At 55.8% G+C, this 23,686-nt stretch overlaps 1 pseudogene across 1 annotated transcript; it reads left to right on the forward strand.

The window, feature by feature from the left end:
- Nucleotides 1-11,291: 11,291 nt before the first annotated feature.
- On the forward strand, nt 11,292-14,718 carry LOC309621839 (thimet oligopeptidase-like; annotated as a pseudogene). The gene is made up of 7 exons: nt 11,292-11,433; nt 11,634-12,009; nt 12,089-12,377; nt 13,288-13,339; nt 13,446-13,574; nt 14,211-14,349; nt 14,563-14,718. The product of its transcript is annotated as a thimet oligopeptidase-like (transcript).
- Nucleotides 14,719-23,686: the final 8,968 nt, after the last annotated feature.

Here is a 23,686-nt window from a genome sequence, read left to right on the forward strand (position 1 = left end):
CGCACGTACGCACGCAAGCACGCACGCACGTCTTCAGCTGCCCCCCCCCCCCCGGCCACACCCACCGGCCCGAAGTGGAGACCCGGGGAGACCCCTCGGGGCCTGGGGTGGCGGGTTCGACTCCCGCCCTTGACGTACCGTGACACCTCCCCCCCAATATGTTTCTAGGTATTATATGTATATATGAATATACTATTATATACACACTTGCGTATGAATTTATATGTGTATGTACATGCGCATATTTACATATAGGTGTGTGTGTGTACACATTGTATATATGTATGTGTATATATCTTATATATATGATATATGTATGTATATATACGATGAATTTCTATATACAGTACATATATATTTTTATGCTATATGCTTTTATATGTAGGTGTATATGTGTGTCTATATGTATGTACGTGTATGTATTGCATATATGTGTATGTATGTATACTGTCTATATGCACACCTAAATATCTTTGTATGTGTGTATATACGTATGCTATATATGTACCTAGGTGTGTATATTGCATATGTTATACGTATGTGTACATACTGTATACATACCAACTATGCATTTTATATGTGTGTATGTATAGTGTATATGTATGTGTGTATTGTCTATATTGTGTGTATATGTGTGTATACATACTGTATATATACAAACTGCATTTTATATGTGTGTATATATGTATGTGTGTATTGTATATACTATATGTGTATATGTGTGTACGCATACTGCATATGTACACAGCTGTATATTTTTGTATGCTTGTACATATGTACGTGTGTGTGTATATACACACACACCCCATATGGATTCTGTTTGTCTGGAGAACCCTCACTGATACGGACACTTATGACAATTGAGTACCTGCTCTTTGCCAGCCAGGGAGCCAAAGGCTTGTCTTTCGGTGTCTCCCTTAAGTATCACGAGTCCCAGGAGGGAAGGTGATGCTGCTCCTACCAGTTGAGGTGCCTCAGGGTCAGTTAGGTGGACAGGGCGGGGGGCTGGAGCCTGGTGGAGCCCAGGTGGAGTTCTAGCAGCAGTACAGCCTAGCAGTCCCACTTCCCCGGGTGCTTCTCACAAAGACGCCGAGGGAGAGTCGGGACCTGAAGGAGGGAATGAGGAAGCTTCCGTGGGTCCACAAGCCCAGACCAAGGCTGACTCGTCAAGAGTGTTAGAGGTCAGGACTGTGGTTACCCTGGGGGTGGGCTTACACAGAGCCATTCATATCCTGAAAAAGTATCCATTCTGCTCTTGTTTGTATGGTTACCCCCCTCCCCCAAATCTTTTAAAAACAGATTCTCTTGGTTGCTGGGAACACACACGGGGAAGTTGTGTGTGAGGGGGTATGATCCAGGGGACAGGGAGGATAAGCCCCCCACTCGTAGGGCAAGGAGTGGCTCAGCTTTGTGAGCTGAGGATGGCCCACGAGGTTCCAGAGAGAAGGGTCCCTGCTCCGTTCCTGCTCTGTGCACCCCATTCCCAGCCTGAGAAGCCCAGAGCCACCCACCCCCCCGCAACACACGCACACCAGGGAGGAGAGCCAGTCACCCTGGCTCCCAGCCTCCGGCTCCAAGGCTCCCGGCACTAGGAGCTATTTTCAGCTTTCATGCCCTAGGACACGGCCAGAGCTATTGTCTCCGGAAACTCTCTGTCTGTCTCTCCCCCGGCCTCCCTCCCTTCCTCCCTCCCTCCTCCGCTTCTTCCCCTCCAGCTCCATCTGTCCTCCCCTCCACCCTGCATTTCTACCCAGGATGGCTCACAGACAGCTGCTCCCCGTGCCCACCTGCCACCATTCCATGGATGTCAAAGCAAGCCCTGGGGACTTCCCTGGAGGTCCAGTGATTAAGACTCCGAGCTTCCACTGCAGGGGACGCGGGTTCGATCCCTGGTCAGGGACATAAGATCCCACATGCCACACAGCACGGCCAAAACAAAATGAATAAATAAAGTTATAGTGATGAAACAGCCCTAGTGGTGCAAGGATGGGACGTATAGCTCTATGGTATAGAAAAAAGGTCCAGAAACAGATATATGAGAACTTGATATGATAGAAAGTGGGGAAATTAAGGAGTTTTCAATAAATGGCATTAGGACAATTGCATATCCATGTGGGGAAAAGTAAATTAGAAAAAAAAAAAAAGCAAGCCCTGGTCAGGTGTGACCTTGGGCCCAGGGCCATTGGCACAGGTTGTCATGTGGGATGTTCTTCCTTAGACTCCTCCCTCCCTCCTGTGTCACTGTCACTTCCTCCAGAACCTTCCTGGACTCCCCTCCACAAGCCCGGGGTGTGCCCTCACCCGCCCTGGATCACCAGAATTCCAATCCCGGCCCACCCTTCCCCGCCAGGTAGAGAACTGTGCATGGTCAATAAGACCGTAGAGGTCATTGGCCATTGCTATTGCAGCTGGAATTGTTACTGTGTTTAGATAGGGTGACCAACACCCGCCCCCAGTTTGCCCAGGACCGCTCAGGTTTGAGCGCTGGAACTCTGGGGAAACTCTCAGTCCCGGGGAACCCCAGAAGGCTGGTCAGCCTATTTAGGACAGATCTTTCACTTGATCTCCCAACCCCCGAGAGCCAGAAAGGGAATCTCCCCCCTCCTTCCATTGTAACCTTCATTCATTCATCCACTCATCCCTTTATTCAACTCCTTTATTCAGCAAGTATTTATGAAGCATCTACTACACAGCAGACACTCTTCTAGGTGCTGGGGACATAACAGCATCCCTGTCCTCAAAGAGCTCACGTTCTAGCGAGGGCAGCAAACAGTAAACTGAGAAGGTGTGATTTATTACATGGGGATGATGTCTCGGAGACCACTGCAGGGCAGGGGAGGTGGGAGAGGAAAGGGGCAGTTCTAAATGCAGGCGCTGACGGGATTGGGGCAGACCTTGCCCTGGGCCAGGCTGGTTGCTTCAACACAGCTGTCCTCGCCCAGAGCCATCCTGCCCCCGCCTCACCCAGTTCTTCCGTGATGTGTGGGGAAAATCTGTGGTTGTCACAACTGGGAGGGAGGGCCCCTGGAATCAAATGGGTGAGGCCAGGGATGCTGCTAAACCCCACACAGTGCCCAGGAGGGGCCCTCAGCAGAGGATGACCCGCCCCGAATAACCCCAGTGCCACGGGGGAGACCCTGCACTAGTATTATTCAGACCCGCTGGTGCCCCGATTCCTGCACAGGCAGGGACTCTAACCGGCTCACCTCTGTATCCCGAGGTGACCTAGAGTGGGGCAGCCACGAGGGCTGAGATGAGTATCGGGGGTGAAATGACAAACCTCTGCACCCACTCTCCCCTCCGCACCCCAGGGGCGATGGTCTCTATCTCCTCCCCGTGCAGGTAGCTTTTCCCTGAGCCATTTCTTCTTGTCAAGGTCCCTGTCGCAGGTTGGGTTCCCCGAAGATGACGTTGAGAGCAAGGATTGGAGTGCAGGTGGTTGATGTGAGGCGTGCAGGAACAGATACAGCTGCCATAGGGTCCCACAATTCCACTCCCGGGCATAGATCCGGAGAAAACTCTAATTCAAAACTATACATACACCCCTGGCATTTCCCTGGTGGTCCAGTGGTTAAGAATCCATGCTTCCAGTGCAGGGGGCGTGGGTTCCATCTCTGGTCAGGGAACTAAGATCTCACATGCCGTGTGACAATAAAAGAAGAAAGAAAAAAGAAAGAAAGAAAGAGAGAGAAAGAAAGAAAGAAAGAAAGAGAAAGAGAGAGAAAGAAAGAAAGGAAGAAAGGAAGAAGGAAAGAAGAAAGAAAGAAAGATACATGCACCCCAACGTTCATTGCAGCACTATTTACAGTAGCCAAGACATGGAAGCTACCTAAATGTCCACTGATGGATGAATGGATAAAGAAGATGTGGTACATATATACAATGGAATATTATTCAGCCATAAAAAGAATGAAATAATGCTATTTGCAGCAACGTGGATGGACCTAGAGATTATCATACTAAGTGAAGTAAGTCAGAAGAGAAAGACAAATATCATATGATCTCACTTATATGTGAAATCTAAAATACGACACAAATGAACGCGTCTACAAAACAAAAACAGACTCACAGACATAGAGAACAGACTTGTGGTTGCCAAGGGGGAGAAACAGTGAGGGAGGGTTGGATTGGGAGTTTGGGGTTAGCAGATGCAAACTATTAAATATAGGATGGATAAACTACAACGTCCTACTGTCTAGCACAGGGAACTATATTCAGTATCCTGTGATAAGCCATAACGGAAAAGAAAAAAGTTTTATTTATAGGTTCCATCCCTAACTGAGCTGGCCCATCCCCTCCCATGTTTCTAAGTGCAGCCCGAGGCTGCAGACTTCCCACCGTGGTCTTCAGCTCCAGAGCAAGCCACCTGCGAACCACCCACATCTTCCCAGGGGCTGGCAACTCTCCTTTGCTACTGATTCCAAGACACATCCAAATAGCAAAAATGTGACCATGAAAAGAAACTCAGGCATGTTCAAATCAGGGAAATAACATTCTTAGCTCTGTTCAGTACTCGCTTAATTTTACAAGAGCTTAGAGTTACAAAAAAGTTGCAAAGATCTGTACAGAGTGTACAGAGTGCCGTGGACCCTGACCCAGTACCCCTATTTCCAACTCATTAGTACCTTAGTGTGACATGTTTATCCAACTAAGGAACCAAGATGGATACATTGTTATTAACTAAAGTCCACACTTTATTAGAATTTCCCTAGTGTTCCCCTAACATCCTTTTTCTGTCCCAGTCTCCTCTGGGCTGTGACATTTCTCAGACGTCGCTGGGTTTTGATACCTTGAAAGTTTTGAGGAGGACTGGTCAGGTGTTTTGTCCCTCAATTTGTTAGTCTGTTTGTTTTCTGATGTTTTCTTATGGTTGGTCTGGAGTTATGGGGTTTGGGGCGGAAGACCCAGACAGAGATAAAAATGCCATTCTCCTCAGGTCACATCAAGGATACACACCATCAACGGGACTTATGACAAACGATTTTACCCTTGATCACCTGGCCAGTATCGTCTTTTTTTTCTTGCTGCGTTGGGTCTTCGTTGCGTGTGGGCTTCTGTAGTTGTGGCACAGGGGCTCAGTAGTTCTGGCTCCCAGGATCTAGAGTGCAGGCTCAGTAGTTGTGGCCCACGGGCTTAGTTGATCTGCGGCACCTGGGATCTTCCCGGACCAGGGCTTGAACCTGTGTCCCCTGCATTGGCAGGCGGATTCTTTTCTTTTCTTTTTTTCTTTTGCAACCAAAACGTTAATCCCAAGGATTCTCACAAAACATATTACAAATGACAGCCTGAAAAAAAAAATTGCACAGTAACTCAAAGTTCAGCTCTACAATATACTCTTAATCTGGCAGGACATTGGTATCTTGATAATCTCAAATTTCCAAAAAATATTACAAAGAGCTATGTATTCATGTACAGCAATCACAGAGGGGACGTATGACCTAACTCAAAGGTAAACTAACTTCCTTGAAACTTCTTAGATTTTAAACTCCCTGGACAATCTCTTGTCCGGTGTGAAGACTAGTGGAATTTTTAAACCTCTAATCTAGGGTAAGGGTGCGGCTTTCATTTTTACCTGCTGGCTTGGGTTCACAGCACCTTTTAAAGACTGCTTGCTTAACTACAGCTGCATACCATATCCCAGCTACAGAAAGTCTTTTCAATGTTTGCCAGTGTTGTTTCCATAATAGTAAACATCACACTTTAGGTGGGCAGGAGTTAGAGTTTTATTATCAGTCTAGGCAAGACCAAAAATTCAAAGCAAGTTCAATTTTGCTTAAGGGAACATTGTAAGGTAACAATTCTTCATATTACATGCCTCCCAGGACCCATTTCAAACCATAGAGAATGACACCTTTATGTGTCACTGTCCCAAGAGACAAACAAATGTGAACAACTAAAACATTTAAAAAGTGCACCAAGCTTCGGAAGTCTCAAACAAAACTTGAATTTTCTGTACATACTCCTGCCAAATGAAGTTATTGCCTGTACACCACTCCTCTTGCAAAGTGGTCTTCTATTTCCTTTCATCTGACCTAGATCGGCTAGGAGACCTAGAGAAAGATCAGGACGGCTTGTGATTTCTCTCTTGGGACAGGGATCTCTCTCTTCTCCTATATCTAGAAAGGGACCTGCTCTGGCTGACGGAGAAGGCTCTCCATCTTGGAGATGTGCGGGAGGTGGAGGACTCCTCCTCCCATAATCATCTCGAGGGCGACGACCCCAAGAAGGAGGCGGTCACGATTTCGACTTCTCTTTTCCCCATTCGACAGGTCCACTCTTACTCGGCAGCCACATAGTGTTCTCCCATCTAGTTCTCGGACAGCATCGGCTGCATCTCGGGGATCTTCACATTCAACGAGAGCGAAGCCGGGAGGGTTTTTAGCACCCCACACACTTCAGAGTGGTCCATAATAGCCTAAAGCTCGTTCCAATTCAGCCTTGTTACCACTGTTTCCAAGATTCCCTACATAAACTTTACAGTCCAACGGACAGGAATCACGTTGCAAGACCCTCGTGGCTCCTGGGTTTCACGGGCCACAGGGTGGTCCCGGGCCTCTAGAATCTGGTAGCTGAATCTGCTCGCACAAGCTGTCCTGTGGGGATGCGTTTTCCCCTATGTGTCCAGCCCGGGGCCCTGCTCTCTTGGCCCGGCCTCCCGGGTGAGAGGGTGAACCCCAGCTCCCTGGAGCAGACACTCAGAGCCCTGGTGACCGGACTCACGGCTGACGGGGCTGGAGCGGCGGCTGGACACGTGTGGCCAGCCTGGTGGTGTTTGGCCCCGTCTGCAGTTCCAGTTCCAGCTGAGAAAGAGCCTCCCTGTGTTACTTTCTCCTGGTTGTGTAAGGATCCCCGGTGTCATTTGACAGAAATGTAGACGGTGTGTTCTTTCTCTCTTTTCTCCCTGCTTCCTCTCCTCCCTCGCTGCCTCCCTCTCTCCCTGTACCTCTTTCCCTGTTCCGCTCTCCCTCTACCTCTTTCCCACTCCCTCTCTCGCTCTCCCTCTGTCTCTTCCTCTCTCCCTCCCTCTCTCCCTCTCCCTCCCTCTCCCTCTCTCTTTCCTCTCCCTATCTCCCTCTCTCCTCTCTCCCTCTTCCCTCTTCCTCTCCCTCTTCCCTCTGCCTCTTTCCTCTGCCTCTTTCCTCTCCCTCTTCCCTCTCCTCTTTCCCTCTCCTTCTCTCCCTCCCCCTCTCTCCCTCTCCCTCTCTCCCCCCTCTCTCTCCCTCTTCCTCTCTCCCTCTCCCCTGTCTCTGCCTCTCCCTCCGTCTCTCCCTCTGGGAGGGAGTGAGGGAGATGGAGAGATGGAGGGAGCGGGAGAGTTGGAGGGAGAGGGAGAGGGAGAGGGAGAAGAGGGAGGAGAGGGAGGGAGGAGACGTCTCTCCCTCCCTCCCTCCCTCTGCCTCCCTCCCTCTCCTCTCTTTCCCTCTCCCTCCGTCTCTCCGTCTCCCTCACTCCCTCTCAGAGAGGGAGAGACGGAGGGAGAGGCAAAGACAAGGGAGAGGGGGAGAGGGAGAGAGGGAGGGGGAGAGAGAGGGGGGAGAGAGGGAGAGCTCTCTTCCTCCCTCCCTCTCCCTCTCTCCTCCTTCTCTCCCTCTCTCCCTCACCCTCTCTCCCTCTCCCTCCCTCCATCACTTTCCCTCCTTCTCCCTCTCCCTCTCTCCCTCCCAGAGAGGGAGAGACAGAGGGAGAGGGAGAGGGGGGAGACAGGGACACGGAGAGGGAGGGAGGGAGGGAGGGAGGGAGACAGAGAGGGAAGCAGGCACCCTCTCGCCTTCTCCCTCTCCCTACCTCCTTCTCCGACTCCCCCTCTCCTCTCCCTCTGTCTCTCCCTCTCCCTCCCTCCCTCTAGGAGAGGGAGAGGGAGAGGAAGGGAGGGAGAGGGAGAGAGGGAGGGGAAGGGAGACGGAGAGGGAGAGACGTCTCGCCCTCCTTCCCTCTCCCTCCCTCGCCCTTTCCCTTCCTCTCTCCCTCTCCCTCCCTCTGTCTCACCCTCTCCCTCCCTCTGTCTCTCCCTCTCCCTGACTCCCTCCCAGAGAGGGAGAGATGGAGGGAGAGGGAGAGACGAGGGAGAGGGGGAGAGGGAGAGAGGGAGGGGGGAGAGAGGGAGAGGGAAGAGGGAGAGTGGGAGAGAGGGAGAGAAGGAGGAGAGAGGGAAAGGGAGGAAGAGACCTCTCTCTTTCTCCCTCTCTCCGTCTCTCCCTCTCTCCCCCTCTCTCTCCCTCTCCCTCTCTCCCTCTTCCCTCTCTGCCTCTTCCCTCTGCCTCTTTCCTCTCCCTCTTCCCTCTCCTCTTTCCCTCTCCTTCTCTCCCTCCCCTCTCCCTCTGGGAGGGAGTGAGGGAGATGGAGAGATGGAGGGAGCGGGAGAGTTAGATGGAGAGGGAGAGGGAGAGGGAGAAGAGGGAGGAAAGGGAGGGAGGAAACGTCTCTCCCTCCCTCCCTCCCTCTCCTCCCTCTCCCTCTCCCTCCGTCTCTCCGTCTCCCTCACTCCCTCTCAGAGAGGGAGAGACGGAGGGAGAGGCAAAGACAAGGGAGAGGGGGAGAGGGAGAGAGGGAGGGGGAGAGAGAGGGGGGAGAGAGGGAGAGCTCTCTTCCTCCCTCCCTCTCCCTCTCTCCTCCTTCTCTCCCTCTCCCTCCCTCCATCACTTTCCCTCCTTCTCCCTCTCCCTCTCTCCCTCCCAGAGAGGGAGAGACAGAGGGAGAGGGAGAGGGGGGAGACAGGGACACGGAGAGGGAGGGAGGGAGGGAGGGAGACAGAGAGGGAAGCAGGCACCCTCTCGCCTTCTCCCTCTCCCTACCTCCTTCTCCGACTCCCCCTCTCCTCTCCCTCTGTCTCTCCCTCTCCCTCCCTCCCTCTAGGAGAGGGAGAGGGAGAGGAAGGGAGGGAGAGGGAGAGAGGGAGGGGGAGGGAGACGGAGAGGGAGAGACGTCTCGTCCTCCTTCCCTCTCCCTCCCTCGCCCTTTCCCTTCCTCCCTCCCTCTCCCTCCCTCTGTCTCACCCTCTCCCTCCCTCTGTCTCTCCCTCTCCCTCACTCCCTCCCAGAGAGGGAGAGATGGAGGGAGAGGGAGAGACGAGGGAGAGGGGGAGAGGGAGAGAGGGAGGGGGGAGGGAGGGAGAGGGAAGAGGGAGAGTGGGAGAGAGGGAGAGAAGGAGGAGAGAGGGAAAGGGAGGAAGAGACCTCTCTCTCTCTCCCTCTCTCCGTCTCTCCCTCTCTCCCCCTCTCTCTCCCTCTCCCTCTCTCCCTCTCCCTTGTCTCTGCCTCTTCGTCTCTCTGTCTCTGGGAGGGAGTGAGGGAGATGGAGAGACGGAGGGAGAGGGAGGAGAGGGAGCGAGGAAGAGGGAGAGAGGGAGGGAGAGAGGGAGGGAGAGAGGGAGGGAGGGAGGGAGGGAGAGATGTCTTTGTCTTTCCCTCCCTCCCTCTATCACTCTCTCCCTCTTCCCCCTCCCTCTCCTGCTCCCTGTCCCTCTCCCTCCCTCTATCCCTCTCTCCCTCTCCCCCCTCCCTCTCCTGCTCCCTGTCCCTCTCCCTCCACCTCCTTCCCTCTCTGGAGAGGGAAGGAGGTGGAGGGAGAGGGAGAGGGAGAGGGAGCACGAGAGGGAGAGAGGGAGAGGGAAAGAGGTATAGGAAGAGCGGAACAGGGAAACAGGGACAGGGAAAGGGGGACAGGGAGAGAGGGAGAGGGAAAGAGGGAGAGGGAGAGGGAGAGCAGAGCAGGGAAACAGGGACAGGGAAAGAGGGAGGCAGAGAGGGAGATGGAAACGGGGAAAGGGAGGGGGGACGGATAGAGGGAGAGGGAGAGAGGGACAGGGAAAGAGAGACAGGGATGGAGGGAGGGAGAGAGGGACAGGACAGGGCAAGAGGGACAGGGAGAGAGGGAGGGAGAGAGGGAGGGAGAGAGGCAGAGGGAGAGATGGAGGGAGAGTGAGAGGCAGGGAGGTAGAGGGAGGGAGGGAGGGAGGGAGACAGAGAGGGAGACAGGGAGAAGGGCTGATGGGGGCTCCCTCCCCCTCCCATCCTCTGCCCACTGCTTTCTCTTTTTTCTGCTTCAACAAACACCAGGCGCCTTTCAGATCAGCCCTGAAGTCAACGTTGATGCTTGGGACGGCCTGACCTCCCCGCTGCCTTCCAGCCCAGGACCACAGCTGGGAGATGAAGTCTGCGGGGCCCTGGGGGGGGGCAGCGGCGGCGGAGGTGGTGGAGGCAGGCACCTCCTCTGACGCCCAATCTCTCCTCCTTTACGAGGCAGCCGCCAGCTCCCCTCCCTGACTCCCCAAGATTTGGGGCCATTTTAATATGTGTCGATAATGCCATGAGCTACTATTTAACTTTTCCACGAGGACCCATCTCCCGAAATGCAGTGGTTTTCAGGCTTGGCTGCACTAGAGAACCCCCAGGGAAAGGAGAGACGTCTGTACCTCCCTCTCTCTCCCTCTCCCTCCGTATCTCCTTCTGGCTCTCTCCCTCTCCTTCTGGGGTGATGCCCGATGAGCTCAGATTCGCAGATGTTCCCCCCATCCCCTCTCTGTGCCTTGCGTGGGGCCTGGGCCTTCTCACTGTGGCCCGGGAACAGCCTCGACATTCAGACATCGGTTCCTGCAAGGACACTTGCGTTTGGTCCATACCGCATGTGGCTGCAGTCTGTGCTTCTCCCGTTTAGCATCTTCAGTAGATGGGGGCTGTGCATGAGCCCTTCATCTTCCCCGCAGACACCACTGGTGCTTGCTCGGCCTCGTGGGTGATGTCCACGGGGGACAGACCTGTGTCCCCACCTTCTTGGGCTGCAGACAGGCCACGTTGGTCCTGTGGTGACTGGGGGCTCCCAGGAGAACCCCACCGCAGACCCAGAGAGGTGGCCCCAGAGAAGGTGGCGTACGCCTGGGGCCAGGCCTCACCAGCCAACCACGGGCCACCTGCAGCAACAGGTCTCTCGCCGTCCAGGGGCTGGGTGTTCGGGCGCCGTGGGGATGAGCTGCTGTCTGCACGGCAGCCAAGTTTGTATTGTTGAGCCCGGGGAGGCCCCTGGGTGGCTCCTGGAGAGCCTGGTCACATTTCTTCCTGCCCTTGGCCTTAGAGCTCATCATGGTTCACGCCGTTTCTGGTTCCAAAAGGACCTGTGTTCATAAAGACCACATGTTAGGACAGCACCAAAGTGTCTAGAAATCCAGGCCAGGAGGAGGAGGGAGGGGGTTTGGCTGTGCCTGCCAGTGGCCTGAGAGCCCTCCCACCCACAGAGACCTGGCCCGGGGCCTGTGGGGAGGGCGTGGCCCACGGTCCCCAGCGCTGGCTGTCTCTGGGTTCCAGGAGAACTGCGCGATCCTCGGGGAGCTGGTAAGGCTGCAGGCTCAGAAGTCCCGCCTGCTGGGATTCAGCACGCGTGCCGACTCTGTGCTGGAGATGAACATGGCCAAGACCAGCCAGGTGGTGGCCACTTTCCTAGGTAACCCCGCCTCCCCGAGTCCCAGTGGGGACGGGGGTCAGGTGGACCTTGACTGGACGTGGTGCTGCCTGAGACCCCACTGTGTCAGCCCTTGGGGGTCGCCTTCCCCAACCCTTCATTCTGCCTCGAGGGGCGTGGGGTGGGGGGCGGCTGGGCGGCTGCCACAGGGACATAGCTGAGCCTCTCCCCTCCGCCCGCAGATGAGCTGGCCCAGAAGCTGAAGCCCCTCGGGGAGCAGGAGCGGCCCTGATCCTGGAGCTAAAGAAGGCTGAGTGCCAGAGGCGGGGCCTGCACTTTGATGGGCCCATCAACGTCTAGGACCTGCGCTACTACATGAACCAGGGGGAGGAGACGCGCTACCACGTGGACCAGTACCTGCTCAATGAGTCCTTCCCCATGCAGGTGGTCACGCGCGGGCGGCTGGGCATCTCCCAGGAGCTGCTGGGGCTGACCTTCGACCTGGAGGAAGGCGCCAACATGCGTCACGAAGATGAAGATGTGAGGCTCTACACGGTCCGGGACGTGGCCTCGGGCAAGGTCATCCATCAGCAAGTTCTACCTGGACCTCTACCCTCGGTGCATGCGTGGGGGAACCTGTCGGCCGTGGGCCGGGGCTCCTCTGTGGTAGCGGGGCCTCACCCGCGTCCCTCCCCAGGGAAGGGAAGTCCGGGCACATGGCCTGCTTTGGCCTGCAGCCGGGCTGCCTGCAGCAGGACGGGAGGCGCCAGATTGCCATCGCGGCCATGGTGGCCAACTTCACCAAGCCTACGCCCAACCCGCCCTCCCTGTTGCAGCATGATGAGCTGGAGACCTACTTCCATGAGTTCTGGCAAGCGATGCACCAGCTCCGCTCCCAGGAGGGTGCGGGCGAGGGGCTGAAGGCAGGGGGCGGGGAGGGCCCGGGCTCTCCCGTGGTCCTCAGGCAGGCCCTCGCCACGGGATTCTTCCGCTGATGTCACCCCGCACGAGGAGACGCCCTCGGTGTCAGTTTCCATCATCAAACCCCACGCACTGGGCGCGTAAACAACGGAAGTGGATGTCCTCGAGACTCTGGAGGCTGGAAGTCCCAGACCAAGGAGTCAGGACTGGTTCCCTGCATGTTAAATACAGGTATTCAAGAGTTGCCTTTAAAAAAGACAAAATAGAAGAAAGGAACGTTGCATGCAAGGCTGGTGACAGGCGGTGATGAGAACCAGAGGTTAGGCTCTGGGGCCGGGAGCACCACGCCCTGTGAGGCCCTGGGGCTGCTGCCAGTCTCGGTGGAGGCTCAGCAAGTCCCAGTGACTTCCCAATGTGGGGGGGGTCCCCAGATGAGCGTCTGGGCCCAGGACCCAGTGCTCGTTCAGTCTTCCTGCAGTCAGCCCTTCGTCCTGAGAGCGATGCTCTCACAGACTGCAACCGGAGCGCGTGGGGACACTTTACTGAGCTGTGCAGCCGTCACTACTGCCCTGTTCTGGAACATTTCCCTCACCCCAAAAAGGTCCCTCACGCCCTTAGTTATCATTCCCTCCCCTCCCCTGTCCCTGACAACCAGGAACCCACTCTGACTCTGTGGATCTACCTGTTCTGGACGTTTCCCCTCAGTGGGGTCACACCCTGTGTGTCCTTCTGTGTCTGACTTCTCTCGCTGAGCACCGTGTTCTCACGGTGCATCCACGTGGCAGCGAGTGGCAGGGCTTCACACCTTTGCGTGGTCGAGGGCCGGAAAAAAGACAAACGAAAAGAAGGGCACGTTGCCTGCGACTCTGGTGACAGCCGGGGATGAGAACCAGAGGGTAGGCTCTGGGGCCGGGAGCGCCGCGCCCTGTGAAGCCCTGGCGCTGCTGCCAGTCTCGGCGGGGCACGAGCAGCGCCGTCCCCCAGGAGCTGCTGGACAAGCTCATCAAGTCCCGGCTGGCCAACCCCCGTGCGGCCGGGCCGAGGGAAAGGAAAGGGGCTCCCGGACCGCCCGGCTGGAAAGCGCGGCCTGGACACAGTGCCAGCGCCCCCGTCTCCTTCCTCCCGCCCTCCAGGCCTCTTCAACCTGCGCCAGATCGTCCTGGCCAAGGTGGACCAGGCCCTGCACACGCAGACGCCCTCGGACCCGGCCTAGGACAATGCCCGCCTCTGCCAGGAGATCCTCGGGGTCCCAGCCACGCCAGGTACCCAAGCGCACGCCGGGCCCACCTTAGCGGTCGGTTGGCGGCTACTGCCCAGGTCAAGAGGATCCTCTGGTGGTGTGTGAAGGGGGACCGACTGACGGGCTCTGGTCGAGGCTCGCTGACCTCTGGCCTCTTCCTGCCTGGGTTCCTGGGCTGGTCCCTCCAGCTGTGGCCCGCGGAGTCCGAGGGTGGGCTGGGCGTATCTGCACGTGCTTTCTGGAGAGCCTGGAAGAGGCAGGAGAGGGCTTCATACCCCGGACGGAACGCGTCGACGAGGTTTGCCCGTGCGTGTCGGTGCGGAGACGCAGTTCACTCCCTCGTGAGCGCTTTAACCCGCGCTCTCCCCGTGCTGGAGGGCGAGCCCTGACTCATCCCTCGGAGCCTCGGGCAGCTGTCCCTGTAAGAGGCTTAGGGGTGAACCCTCGTGAGCTTCAGCAGAAAGTCGGCAAAGATTGATTTGTGTCCCTCCACTGAGTTGCCCGCAAGGTCCCCGTTTTCTAGAAGTGTTGGGCCAATACTCCCTCTAGTGGCAGGGGACTCAGACAGGGCTGCTTTGAGGCCCCAAGCTCTGGGCTCTGGGGAAGGGGCACGGAGCGGCCAGGGGGCCGGGCAGGAGCCTCTCCGCGTGTGTCCCAGGGACCCACCTGCCTGCGACCTTCGGCCACCTGGCAGGAAGCTACGACGCCCAGTCCTATGGCTACCTGTGCAGCGAGGTGTACTCCGCGGACACGGTCCACACACTCGTTTCAAGCAGGAGGGCGTCCTGAGTGGCAAGGTGAGAGGCCGGCCTGCCGTGCAGACCAACACGGAGGTCCTTGGCCTGGGCCTAGATGCTTGTGCCGCCCGCCTGGGCCTGCCAGGCTCTGAGGGCCCTGCCCAGAACCCCCTGCTCCCCTGCCCTTTGTTGAGTCACAGCAGAGGTGGCCACACCCACACCCTCCGTGAAGGGGGTGCTCCACCCTCCTGCAGCCCCGCCCCCTCTCCTCAGGTTGCCATGGACTACAGAAGCTGCATTCTGAGGCCAGGGGGCTCCGAGGATGCCAAGGGCATGGTGAAGCTCTTCCTGGGTTGTGACCCCATGCAGGACGCCTTCCTCCTGAGCAAAGGGCTGCAGGTTGAGGGCTGCAAGCCGCCGGCCTGCTGATGGCACGGGGTTTTGCCCCCCCGGGCGGGCCGGGTGCCTTAGCGCCCCGTCGGGGCGGGGGAGGGGCCGTGTGTCCTCCCAGCCCCCGAGTCCCCGGCGGCCGGCCTAGGCCAAAAGTCTCCACCTGGAAGTGTCTGGAAAGCCTGGCATCAAGGCTCCCCCTTGTTGCACTAATGCAATCCCTTCCTGGGGAGCTTTCCTGGTAACAAAACGGTTCTTTGAAAACGCAGCCATTAATAAAAAAGACTCTACTCCTGGTCTCTGCCTGCCGTCCCTTCCACCACAGGAGTGGCATGGGGGCCGTCACACTGGGGGGAGTTCTGACCTTGGTCGGGGATCAGCCCTGGGGCCGTGGTGACGCGTCTGGGTCACTGGGAGACGGCTGAGCTGTGGGGTGAGTTCAGACGGGGATGGTGCCCCGCACCCCGACCGGGCAGGCTCTCCAGTGAGGGGGTGTCAGTTTCCTGCCGGCCTCTCGCCCGTCACTGTTTGGCATCTCGGGGGCTGTGACTGGCTGGAGCTGGTTCTGGCGGTGGGCACAGCTGCGGGAAGCCCGGCTGTGGCTGTCCCTGTCCCCGTGTCCTGTCCTCCTGCTCACGGCTGGCCGGCTGGCTCCCTCTGGTCATCGGCAGCTGCTGAAGTCTGGACCACAGCAAGGGGCCGCCTTCCTGGGTCCTAGCAATTCTTCCCAAAGGCCTTAGGGATGTGTTTTGGTGGCAGTAGGAATTCAGAGAGGGTGCTGCACCACTGGAGCGGTAGGGTGGCTCTGGACCGTCCCGTGTGTCCTTCCCTGGCCTTTGAGCTCCTTGGGAGCCCTGCCTCCACAAAGGACGCCAGGCAGCGGAACGAGGGCGCGGGCGGCGCCCCGACCTTCTCCCCGTGGCCCAGGCGGGCAGGCCGTGCCACGCTCTGTCCTCCCCTCAGCCTGCCCGCCCGTTCTGTTGTTATTTTACCGAAGAGGACACAGACATTCAGAGAGGCTAGGGTCCATGCCTGAGGTCTCATATCCAGTAAGTGTCAGAGCCGGGGTTTGAACCCAGACAGCCTGTCCCGGAGACCGCGCCCTTACCTCTACACAAACCACCTCCTGGTTCCCTTTATTAGCACAAGACTCATTTCCCTGACAAGCCCAGGCCCCATAAAGGCAACCCTGCCTCCCCCACGTGACCAGCCCTTGCCAACTACTCACCCCAGTGGCAGAGGGACGAGCCACACAGGGGACCCGCCCATCTTGGCCATGGGGACACAGACACCCACTCACACCCAGAAGGACCTCCTCTTTACCTTAGGCCACACGCCCATGCCGAAGGAGCTGCTGTCTGCCAGCTGGTGCAGGTACAGTTCTGTCCTGGAAACAGAGAAGGGACCAGAAGTAAGGGAGGACCCACCCACACCAGTGGCCTGGCAGGGCAGGTGGGCATCATGGCACGGGGCTCCACAGAGTGCCCCAGGTGGCCCCGGGGTCTGCCTCAGGCCCTGGCCCTGCCTCCCGAATATTCCTCACTTGCTGCCCTCAATGGGCCCTTCTTAAGTGAAGGCCTTCCAGAAGCTTCCTTACTCCTCAGTTACCCTGCTCTGAAAACTGGGAGTTTCCTCCCTAATCTGCCCTCTCTCCAAAGGGTAAGGTGCCCCTCTGGCCTTAGCCAGGAGGCTCAGGACAGGTTGGGCCTGCCCTTCAGACGGGGGTGGAAGGCAGGAGACAAATGATGGGGGACGCAGAGGCAAATTGAAAATTATCACCCCTCGCCTGGGGTGAGCACTCCCTGGAGCTTCACTAGATAGAACCTTACTCATTCGTTCAACAGATGAGGAAACCAAGGCTCAGAGACAGGGAGCCACATGTCCAAGAATTCCCAGGAGTCAGCGAGGGGCAGAGATGACTCCCTGGGCCACCTCCCCCAGAAGGCCCTCCCAGATGAGTCTTGTGGCTTCTCTGCTGTTCCACCTGGTGCCTCCTCGCCCTGAGCTACCTCAGGTGCACCCAAGGCTCTCACAGAGTTTAGGAGCTTCTGGAAGATTTGGGGTCTGCTGTTCCTTGCCCACCTCCCACGCTGCTGTCAGAACCTGTACCAAAATGTCACCGTCACAGCAGACACCCACCACCACCCCCCAGCGTGTATAAAGAGCCATATGTGAATTATCTCACTTAATCCTGTAAGGTCAGCAGTCAAGGTACTATTTCCACTTTACAGAGGAAGAAACGGAGGTTCAGAGCAGGTGACACCTGGCCAGGTTCACCCAGCCCAGGAGCAGTACCAGGCAGCAAGAATCAGAGGCCAGATTCCTAACCACTGGGCTCCACTGCCTCTCACCTCTGGGCAGAGGCAGGGCTGGGGCCCTGGAGAGCGGAGGCCCTTTGTCTCACTGCCCTCGGCTGTCCCTGCTCAGCCCAGTCGCTCACCTGAGAGCCAGGTCCAATCCGGATAGCATCTGGGAGAAAACCTCGAAATTGCCTTCCCCTTCCAGCTGCGGGGCCACGTGGCTCTTCTCCAACAGCATCGTCTGCCAGGGGAGAGGACAGGCGCCGGTCAGCACGAGGCCCCGCTAGGCTGCCCGCACACCCCCACCAACCCCCAGGCCCACTCTTCGAGGCAGCACCTCAGGCCCCAACTTGGCTGGACGCCTCCAAATCAAAACGTGCCAGGCCTTTGTCTCACTGATTCAGAGTCCACGCAGGCAATCAACGAATGCAACGGGCTCATTCCGATGAAGGAATCCAAGGGTACTAACAATTAACCCAGAGCCGCCCTCCAACACACTCTTATGCAACCGAAGCCCTTAATAACTTGACCCACATGGTGATGCACGGTAGACTTTCAGGGCCGGGACAGAAAGGGATTTATCGTGCACCAGCGAGTCTGGGTATTCTCCTAGCTCCACATACAAACAACCCTTCTAATAACCTAATCCTGTTTTCTGTTCAAACAGAATGTTGGTGGGGGCGGGGGGGGGGGGGAAGGGGAGGAGCCAGGTGATTTCAGAGAGAGGAACAAACAGGCCATGTGCCTGTCACACACGGGCTGCCGCAGAAGGCCAGCGAGCGCCTGTTTAATTTCAGCTTACGCTTTTAAGACCCAGCTAATGAGCGGCTGAATTATGTATCTACTCATGAATATTTCATCCCTGTGATACTCCGAGGCACAGACGAGCTGGCCTGCTCCAGGAGGAGATGTCTGGGCACTGAGTGAGGTGGGGAGGAGCTGGCCTTGGCCTGGGGAGCGATGACCATTTAGACACATTCCAGGGTCCCAGCTGGAGGCGTGGGCCCTGCTGAGTGGGGCTGAGGCTACTGCAGCCCTAAAGAGCCCCCTCTCCCTCCCACCCAGAGGCCTCACCTGGAGCTGGGCGGCCGTGACTCGGCCTGTGGCGTTCAAGTCCAGTGACATCACCATGGAGCACCGGGTGGCATGGCGGCTGTGGCCGGTGAACACGGAGCCAAAGGCCCGGAGGACAGTGAAGGTGGCTCGAATCTTCTCCACTGGTGGGGCACAGACAGGGCATCACCCGTGGCCCAGGTGCTGCCACCCCCACCTCTCACAGGACCCCATTCTGGCCCCAGGCCCCAGCAGGGGCCCCTCCACTCCCCCAACTCAGCTCTAAGCCACACCTCTTCCGCTGCTGGGCTGGCCCTGTGCTGCAAGCAGGGGTGCGGGGTGAGCAAGAGTGAGCCCAGAAGGGGAGATACACACACCTAGGATTGGTACGATCTGAGTGACAAGGGCTGCCCTAGGGCCTCCTGGGCCTGGTGGAGTCTAGGAGGAGGGCAGAGCATTAACATTCTTGGACCTGCTCTCGGGGAACGCCCATCACAGCCAGCTCAAAAAGCCCAGCAGTCCCAAGCTTTTTAACATAACTATTTAACAAGCACCCACTATGTGCTAGGCACCTGGATACAGCCTAGCCTGACTCCCACTCCCCCAACACACACTTTCAGCAGATCTACATTCTGGGAGGGCCTCTCCTTGCTGTATCCCCAGCTCCTCACAGGGCTCTAACCTGGGCCAGGTGCAGAACAGGTGATCAATAAAGCATTGGAATAAGCCCAGTGGAGAAGCAGGATAGTACAATGGTTAAACAAGCTTGAATATGGCCTCTCCCCGTTGTTAGTCACCTGATTTGGAGCGAATAAATTAACCCCCCTGTGCCTCAGATACCCCATCTATAAGATGGGGGTAATAATAGTACTTACTTACCTCATGTGGTTGCCACAAAGACTAAAAGCTTTAATAATGTAAAGTGCTCAGAACATGCTCCAAATGTGGTGGTGTTAGTATTGTTTGTTATTATTAGAAAAGCAATACTGCCTGGGCCATATATTCTCAGCAGGGGGAATACTGCCCCCAAGAGGGCAGAAACTGATTCTTGAGGATGGGGGCAGTTTTCCTTTCTTATGTATAGAATAGAGCACAGATACACACACACACACACACGTCTGTGTGTGTCTGTATATATATACACACATACACACACACTGCATAAACAAATATATGGTGAATCTATGGCATTAACTTTTCATGGTGGGAGACGATTAGGAGAAAGAACAACTAAAAAGGCTCCTCAGAGGGGCAACAATACATTGAGAACACTGGCCCAGGGGTAACAGCTCTGGAGCCAAACTGTCTGTGTTTGAATCTCGGTGCTAGGATGTATGAGCTGTGTGGCCTTGGGCAAGCTGGTTAACCTCCCTGCGTTTTAATGGCCTCATCTATAAAATTCAAATAATAATAATGTCTACCTTATAGGGATGTTTTAAATAATAAATAAGTTAACCTGCTTGGAATAGAGCCTGGCGCGTAAGTCCTCAGCAAGCATTTACCACGATCCCCATCAATATTGTAATTATTATCACCAACTGACACTATTTTTTATTGAAGTATAGTTGATTTACAATGTTGAAACTCTTTCTTTAATGCCCAGCTCAAACATCATTTCCTCAAGGAAGCCCCCCGGCCCCTTCTCTGTGCTCCCTCCGCCTCTCCCCTCCCCAGCTCGGCCAGCAAGCGGTGCAGAGCACTGGAGTCTGGCACAGATGAGCAGCTGAGTCTCCCTTCCGGCTGTCAGTGCCTCCTTGTCTTTGTTTTTACTTATCGGGTCCTCTGCACAGTCCAGTGGGCTGTGCGCTGCACAAGGACACCACACCTAAGGGCACAGCATTTATATCAGATAGCCATAGGCCTGTATACTTATTAGGATGATGGCCCAGAACGTGGTGGTCAAGTGTTTGGTTCTAACAATGTCAATGCGTGACGACGGTTCCACATGTGGCAGTGAGTGTCTTAGGCAAGGAGTACCTGTTTCTAATTCACACAAAAGTACCCAACAGACTAGGGGTGGCCCTGCCCAGAAGCCAGCACAGGGTCTGCACACAGGTGCTCAGTGAACGCTAGCTGAGCAGATATAAGAAAGAGCCGCCCAGCACCCCCTCTGACTCTCCCTTCCCTTCCCCCACGCCACCGCCCCCACCACGTCCCAGCTGCACGTCACCTGGAGACCACTGTACCTGAGACCCTGCCATCCACACTGCCTGCCATCCCCACCAGGTGCTCCAGGACCTGCTCGCAGCAGGTGGTCTTGCCAGCACCGCTCTGGCCCAGGGCCACGATGCTCTGGTCCCTCTGCTGGCTCAGCAGAGCCCAGTACGCCCGCTGGGCCAGGGAGCCAACGTGGGCGGGTAGGCCATCCCAGCAGCTCCTGGGCACCTGCAGGAAGAGCGCCGGCATCAGCCTTCCCACCCGGCCGGGGCCCAGGGAGCACTCCACAATGCTCCAACCCGGCCTCAAGCCCAGATCCACGTCCATGCCTCCCATCCTACTCCAGCCTTGTCAGAGACGTCGTGCATTTTTCTGGGGAGAGCCCAGCCTGGAGATCTAGTCCTGCCACTGGCTCGCTGTGAGTCCTTGGGCAGCCTTGGACCCTGCTCTGAGCCTGGCCTCTTCTTCAGCCAATGAGAGGCTTGAACTAAAGCTGCATTAGCTCATGGGGCTCATCTCACTTGCTACACAAAGGACTGGATCGTACCTGTCTGAAATGAAGCAGGTGGATAAAATGGCTCAATTGATGAGTGACGTCTGCCATGGAAACAGAATGGGGCATGGGGGAATTGGCGGTACGTGTGCTATGTATTTGCTATAACAGATTTAGATACCGGAAGCCCCTTTGACTTCATTCATTCATCCATCCATACATCCATTCACTCAGTAAAAAAAAAAAAATTCATTGAGTGTCTACTACATAGCAGGCACTAACCCAGGCACTGGGGGCACAACACTACTCAAGGCGAATAAAGGAAATCTCTGCCAACCGTGAGGAGATATCATTATACAACTATTAAGATGGCTAAAAAACCGGTTTTTAATTTTTTTTGACACACTACCAAGTTCTGGTTAAGATGCAGAGCAAGTGGAATTCTCCCACAATGCTACACAATACAGCCACTCTGGAGAACAGCTTGGCAGCCTCTTTTACAGTGATACGTACACTCGTCATACAACTGAGCAACCCCACTCCTAGGTATTTACCCAAGAGAAATGGACATTTGTGTTCACCAAAAAACCCTCTGTCACTGGTTATATTGAGTAGGTATTCAAAATCATCAACAACCTAGAAACAACCCAAATGTCCCTCAACTAAAGAACTAAGATAACCAACCACCCTGGTTTTAGCACTGAAAGTCCCATGTCCCAGAAAAACCATTCCCTCCCACGGAAACCAGGACAACTGGTCCCCCTCCGAACAGATAAACAAAGCTGTGCAATAAAATACAATAGAATAAAAGAACTAATGGCTCACAGCTGCAACAATATGGGTGAATCTCAAATGCGCTGTGCATTGTGATAAGTGGAAGAAGCCGATTCCAAAGGTTACACGCAGTACAATCCCATTTATATGACTTTTCAGAAAAGGCACAACTAGGGAAAAGGGACAAAAGAACAGATTAGTGGCTGCCCAGGGCGGGACATGGGGGAGGGGATGACCACAAGGGTATGGAGAACTTTTGGGGGTGATGGGAACTGTCCTGTAATTGACGGCAGAGACAGTTTCACAACTATACGTGTTTGTCAAAAACTTACAGAAGTGAACACTAAAAAGGGTGACATTAACTGTATGTAAATTATACCTTAATAAACCTGACTTAAGACAAAAAAAGCCCTGCCTGTAGAGCTTGCTTTCCTTTGGGAGAAGACAGATGATAAAAAACCAACTAATTAAATTATACTCAACGGGAGTCATTTGAAAGCCATGAGCTTGGATGAGATCACCAAGGAAGTGGGCGTTTAAAGAGGGAGACAGAAGAGGTGTAGGGATGGGGCACCCAGACTTGGAGAGATCAGGGACCAGCAAAGGAGGCTGAGAGGGAGGGCCAGCGGGACAGAAGGAAAACCAGGAGAGCGGAATTCCTGAGCTGCGGAAGGGAGTGATGGCAGGAGGAGGGAAGGACCAGCCCCTGAAGTGCTGCTGAGGGTCAAGTCAGAGGAGGCCGGAGAATTGTCCACTGGGCTTGGCAGCATGGAGGTCACTGTGACCTTGACAAATGTCTGCTTAGCGTGGTTTTCAGGGAGAACGGAAGAGGGCGGTGGAGGTAGTGAGGGCAGTAGAAAGGCACCAAAGGGAGCAGGGAAACGGGCCTGGCTGGAGGAGGACCTTGGAAGCCCAGGATGCTAAGCGGGTGACAAGTGGGCTAGCATCCACCCTCCCAGTGGCTTGGCAGGACCAGGGGCACAAACTCCGGTGTGGCGGCCCTCCCCCTCCCCGAACCCCCAGCCTGGGGCTAAGGAGCACCCCCAGTGCACTGTTGGCCTTTCCTACCCCGAGGCCCCCAGGAACAGCAATGAGTCCCCATCCTGACACAAATCAAAAGGCTCACAGACCTACTAGAGAATGGACCTGAGGATATGGGGAGGGGGAAGGGTAAGATGTGACAAAGTGAGACAGTGGCATGGACATATATACACTATCAAACGTCAAACAGAGAGCTAGTGGGAAGCAGCCGCAGAGCACAGGGAGATCAGCTTGGTGCTTTGTGACCACCTAGAGGGGTGGGATAGGGAGGGTGGGAGGGAGGGAGATGCAAGAGGGAAGAGATATGGGAACATACGTATATGTATAACTGATTCACTTTGTTACACAGCAGAAACTAACACACCATTGTAAAGCAAGTATACTCCAATAAAGATGTTAAAATAAATAAATAAATAAAAAAGGCTCAGCAGGACCCCAAACCTGGCAAAGTAGGACAAGCCGCCACACTGGCTGGACACAGCCTAAGGGAACGCAGCGGGCAGGGGGTCCTGAGGTCCGAGCCTCGGAGCCACCTGCCGCTTTGGAAACATAAAGTTCAAGGGCCAGGCTATCCCAATCGTCAGCCTTCTCAGGCCTGCAGGGGAACAGGGAGGATTCTGCAGACCCAGGCCCCACAGTCACACACAGGTACCCCCTGCATGCTTGCACACGGGCATGCTCAAGGGCACACGCACCCAACAGCTGCAGAGGCCTCTGCACACAGGTGTGCCCATCTACACCCCACGCAGTCACAGCACACTCACCCCAAAAGAGGCCTGCACCCCCAGGCACGCACCCAGCTCCCAGCCACCCGGCAAGCCCAGACCCCCAGTGAGAGAGGCCCCCAGCCCTGCCTGGAGCCCTCCTAGCCCATCTTCAAGGAGGCCTCAGTCCCAGCCTCACCGCAGGTCTCTGCTCCCACCTGGTGGCCATTTGAGGAACCAGAGGGGACTCAGCCAAAGACAGAAGGAAGCTGTGGGTGTGGGAGGCAGCGTGACTTGAGGGGGACCCACGCCCACCGCAGGGTTACAGGGGCTTAGGGGGATCACGGGACTCAAGTTCCTCCTACCAGGTTGGGTCCCAATCCCCGCACTTTTAGGCTCTTTGACCCAGGCCGTGTAGCAGACGCCGCAATCGAGGACAGTCACGGTCGAGAGAACTGGGCTTGCGGAGAGACCTGTGACAAACA

Source organism: Balaenoptera borealis (genome assembly GCF_965194805.1).
Source record: "Balaenoptera borealis genome assembly, contig: HAP1_SCAFFOLD_1044, whole genome shotgun sequence".
Classification (NCBI taxonomy): Eukaryota; Metazoa; Chordata; class Mammalia; order Artiodactyla; family Balaenopteridae; genus Balaenoptera; species Balaenoptera borealis.